A 5,839-nucleotide genomic window follows, 5' to 3' on the forward strand; every position below is an offset into this window, starting at 1 on the left:
GAAGAGGGGGAGTAGAACAAAGAAATCAGTGTGGAGGATGGAATGTCCTCTATGGGGAGCAGGTAGCAGCATGCCAGTTGGACTGGAGAATGTGGGAAGGGGAGTAATATACAATAAGCTGAGAAAGTTGGGTTGAAGCCAAGTTGTGGAAAGTCTAAACTATCAGGCTGAGAATTATGTACATTATATTAGGAGACAATAGGTAGTTACTGAAGATTTTGAAGTTAGGGGAATTAATTTATGTTTTAAGAATATCCTTTTGGCAGTCTATGAAGTGTGGATTAGAGAGGAAAGAAGACACTTCACCTAACAGCTGTTTGACCCTGGACAAATCATGTGATCTCTGAGCCTCAGTTTCCCCATCTGTGAAATAGAGATACAGGCATCTACCTTATAAGGGTTGCTGTGAGAATCAAATGAATTAACTTAGGTAAAGAGCTTTGCACACTGTAAAGCACCATATAAATGCTAGTTATTATTAGTATTATTTGCATTATTATTTTTAGCGTTACTAATTAAAAGGCTATTATAGGAAATCAAAGCCAGAGGTAATGGAGTTCTGAACTAAAGGGATATGGGAAGGTGGAAAAGGTACAAAAACAAGGGTTGTTGTGCAGGTAGCAATGGATGCTGTTGTTTAATCATTTCAATCCTATACTACTCTTTGTGACCCCATTTGGGGTTTCCTTGGCAAAAATGCTAGAGTGGTTTGCCATTTCAGGACAGAAGAGAGATACAGGCATAATGTGTCATGAACATTTGAGGAGAAACTCAAGGATCAGGGTGAGAATTTGGGGACTGAGAGGGAAGAGAGAGGGATTACTCTAAAACTGTGAACACAGATTACTGAAAGATGGATAATACTGTCAATAAACTTAAGTCAGCATAGAGAGGGGAAGGATTTGGACAGGGTGAGAGAGAATATGATTTGATCCCCTTTAGTCATATTGGATTTCAGCTATGGATATTCACATGAAAATGGTAGTTAGTTGGTAATAGTTGGTAATATGTTCTAATATCTTGATAATATATCATTAGTAATTAGGTAGAATGGAGCTGACTTTCAAGAGAGATTAGGATTTGTATATAGACTTTGGAATCATTTACACACAGGTGATAATGGAGCCCATGTTGGGGTAATAAGAGGGTTAGAGGTGTTCATACGTACAAGTATCTAAAGTGAGAATTTAAATTAAATCTTCCTGATTCCAAATCTATCACTTTAAGTACCACAGCATGATATACCTAAGCTTAGCCATGAAGGAAGTGACACAAACATTCTGAGGAGAAGAGACAAAGCAGGAACATATTCCCTGGCAAGGATGATGGGCCATGTGAATGCACAGAGGCAAGAGAGAGAATGTTGAGTTCGGAGAATTCCAAATTAATCATCTAGTTTAACTAGAACATACTGTGCACAATGGGGAACAGTACGAAATAACACTAGAAAAGTGTTATGAAGTCAAATTTGGAAAGGCCTTAAATACTAGGATGAGAAAATTTTATTTTATGCTATAGGCAACAGGGAACCAGTAAAAATTTTTGAGGGAGGGTCATATGTCCTCATTAGAAAGAATTAAGTTGTTAGTTATATGAAGCATTTATTGGATAGAGGGAAAAATTCATTCATTAAGACCATCTAAGGAATATTTACTGTAAAGCAGGCAAGAAGGAATAAGGGTCTCCACCATGTGGTTACAGTATGCAAAGAGGATGTAAAATGGATAGAAGACATAGTACTGTGTCCTAATCAATAAGATTTAGTAACTAATTGGATGTTCTGGGAGAGACAGGGGGAAAAGAATGATCAAGAAGATAAAGTCCCAGAGGAGCCAGTCAGTCATTCAGCAGTCAACAAACATTTATTTTTGTGCTACATGCTTAAGAATTAGGGATACAAAGAAGGTACAAAACAGTTGACTCTCAAGAAATTCATAATCTGATGGGGGAGACATAGAATGGGATGGGATGGGATGTAGAGCCCAATTGCAGGAGTTAGGATTGGTAAGAAAGTTGGACTTCTCACCCTTTGACACTCAAGCAAAGCACCAAATTTGGAAAGAATGGACATAAAAAAATTCAAGGGCATAAAAGATGGGGTGGGGTATAGTTAGTGACATAAGGAGGGAGGAGAAGCTTAGAGGGGCAGACTCTGGGGGGTATAGGCTAAGCAATTAATCCCTAGTGAAGAGAAAGATTGCTGGATAGCATTGATTTTACACACATATATACACACATATACATATAAATACACATATATACATACATGCATATATATACACACATATAATTATTTCAACATAATTAGTTATATATAAATATATTTCAATATAATTAGTTTCCTTTATAATCCTATGTAATATATTTTATGCATTTAAAAAAATGATTCTGATATGGGGTCCATAAGTTTTATCAGTCCACCAAAGGTTAAGAACACCTATTAAAAGATGACTTCAGGCATTTCCCTTCCCTAGGGCATTTTAAATTTACTTGTGGTAGGGGAGGGGTCTTGAGTTCATAAAAACCTCAATATTAAAAAAAGATACTAACAGTATAATTGAAGGTTCTGATAGAGACATTCTGGGGGCCAGATCCTGCCTACTGACCCTAAACTTGCATAGTTATCAGTCCCTTCCTCTACTTCTTGTCTGCCAGAATTGCATCAGGGGGATGCAATACTCCAGGTATCTTTTATCTTGAAAGCAGATCTTTTGCTTGAGGCCTCGAGCAAAGAAAAGACAGATAATCCCATCCTAGGTTGGAGAATCCCATAACAACACAGAACCCGGTAGCTCCCAGCTCTCTTCTCACTCTTGTCATGAAGGAAGAGAAAGGCAGAAAGCAGAGCCAGCCATGGCACTGTGCTAAGACAGCCCCTCCAACATCTTGTCTCATGCATCATTTTTAAGCTCCATGCCTGTCAGGTCATATGAGTCTGTGGAGGCTCTGGGCTTGGCCTCCTCACAGCTGGCTTTTCTGATAAATGAAACCTTTAATTGGGGCCTTGTTCTTATGTAACCGTGTCATTATTTGTCTGCTGCAGTATATATGGAGCAGTAACATGTGCTGACTTCCTGCAGATTGTTTTAATGATGAAACCCAGTCTCCTTAGGAAAAAGGAAGGAAAAAAACACTTTAGAGGAGGTAGAAGAAATGAAGGGAAGTCATTAGCAGACACATGCTGGATTGTTCTAAGGATGTATACATGCATTTTATACTTAGTTAATTTTTTTTTACAGATATAAAAGAGAAATATATTCTTTTTGTGTCCCTAATTCAAAGGAAGAACAGCTGTTGGACTCTTAAAAGTAAAATGCCCATTAAAATGAATATGTTGCCAGTGATTCACTGTAACAAGTTTTGGGCGGATTTTTTTTCTTTTTGCTGTGTGTGTGTATGTATGTATGTTTTCTGTCCCCACTTATAGCAATTTTGCTTCAGGAATATGTTAGAAGGGGTAAGGAATCTGGTATGACTTGAAAGAAGGTAGACAATAACACCTTCCGGATGGGCCAACCTGCTATATCAAACCACAGAAAATCTAAAGTTGAGGAATTAATTCTAAAAAGCCTCAGAAGAAAGGCCTGCATTCTCTGAAAACAATATCAGGATGTTGTCCTTTGCTTTAAAATGCTCAGTCCAATCTACAGGATGAGAACCTGAAGATGAGAAGAAAAATCCAATCAAATGTTCCCACTAGCAGGATTGAGTGACCCTCCCACACAGAGCCTATTTTGAATGAATATGTGGAAAGAGACAGCTTTGTTGAGAGGATTCAGTCTTGGACTTAGATAGCAGATGTTATATCCATGATGAATACAAAGATTCAGAAGAACAGATTACAGAAACACAAACCGGGTAGTTTGCCAGGGCTGTGAAATTAATTTTTCTGATGACTAAAGAGATATCATATGCAACATCACAAAGCTAACTGATGTCCACAAGAAAAGACAGTTTGCCGTTTTGTTATAGGTGCTTCTGTGTACCTAAGTATTCTCAAAGGTTGACACCAGCTTTGACCTAAAGCATGAGTTCATAACCTTTTTGTGACAAGTCCCCTTTGGCAGGCTGGTCAAACCTACGAACCCATTTGCAAACTAAAAATTTAAACTCATAAAATGAAATACATGAAATTAGAAAAAAAAATTAGGTTTTGAAATGCAGTTATCAAAATATATTTTAAAAAAATCAATTTTGCAAACCCCAGGTTGGGGAGAAAATGAAGACCTGGGTTCTAGTCCCAAAATGGTCCTAGAGTACTCTTTACTGGTCAGACCACATCCATAATACTGGGTTTTGTTTTGCATCACATCTTAGGAATGACATTGATAAATTGGAGAATATTTAGAATATGGATTGAAGGAACTGAGGAAGAGAAAATTCAACAGGAAACAGGATAGCCTGTCAGTTAGAAGAGGGAATAGTCTTGTTATATTTACGTCCTATAAAGTAGAACGAGAAACAATGGCAGGGGAGGGTAGGGAAGGAGGGGCAAAGAAGTCAATGTCATAGAAACCTTCCCTACAGTGAGAGCTATAGAAAAATGAACCAACTTGCCTCAGAAGGTAATGAGTTCCCCCTCATTGGATATCTTTAAGCAAAGGATGATGACTTGAGGGGAATGCTGTTAATTCTTTCTGTGCCATGAATTATTTTTATTTTTTGTATTACAAAGTTCTCATAAAAACAACATTTAAAAATTTTATGAATATTGTACTTAATGATAAGCTGAAACTGAAAATACAATGAAAATGACATTATTATCATTTAAAATATTTTAGCAGCATAGGCTGAACTATCATCTCTTTCTTTTTTAAAAGTATTTTTATTTTTCAACATTAACTTTTATAAGATTTTGAGTTCTAAATTTCCCCTACTCTCTAGACTTCCTCCTCTCCAAGATGGCATGCAATCTGGTATAGGCTATACATGTATATTAAACATATTTCCACATTAGTCATGTTGTGAAAGAAGAATCAGAACAAAAAGGAAAAATCATGAGAGAAGAAAAAGCAGACAACAAAACAAATAGAAAATAGTATACTTTGATAAGCATCCAGACTCCACGTTTCTTTCTCTGGATGCGGATAGCATTTTCCATCATGAGTCTTTTGGAATTTTCTTAGATCATTGCTTTGCTGAGAAGAGCTAAGTCTAACGAAGTCAGTCATCACAAAACGTTCTTCTTACTGTGTACCGTGTTCTCCTGGTTCTAGTCAGTTCACTCAGCATCAGTTCATGCAAGTCTTTCCAGATTTTTCTGAAGTCCAGCTGCTCATCATTTCTTATGGGACAATAGTATTTCATTACATTCATAAACCGCAATTTGTTTAGACATTCCCCAGTTGATGGATATCCCCTCAGGTTCCAATTCTTGGCCACCACAAGAACTGCTATAAATATTTTGTACATGGGTTCTTTGCCCTTTTTATGATCTCTTTGGGATACAGACCAGTGGTGGTATTGTCAGATGAAAGGGTATGCACAATTTTATAGTCCTGTGGGTATAGTTTGAATTGTTCTCCAGAATTGTTAGATCAGTTCACAACTACACCAACAATGCATGAGTATTTCAATTTTCCCATGTCTTCTCCAACATTTATCATTTCCCAGTTTTGTCATGTTAGCCAATCTGAAAGGTATGAATTTGCATTTATCTAAACAATAGTAGTTTAGAGAATTTATTCAAATGACTACAGATAGCTTTAATTTCTTCATCTGAAAACAGCCTGTTCATTTCCTTTGACCATTTTCCATCTGAAGAGACTTGTATTCTTATAGATTTGACTCAGTGCTCTATACATTTTTGAAATGAAGCCATTATCAGAGACATAGGTTG

This window comes from Notamacropus eugenii, chromosome 1, assembly GCF_028372415.1.
Source record: "Notamacropus eugenii isolate mMacEug1 chromosome 1, mMacEug1.pri_v2, whole genome shotgun sequence".
Classification (NCBI taxonomy): Eukaryota; Metazoa; Chordata; class Mammalia; order Diprotodontia; family Macropodidae; genus Notamacropus; species Notamacropus eugenii.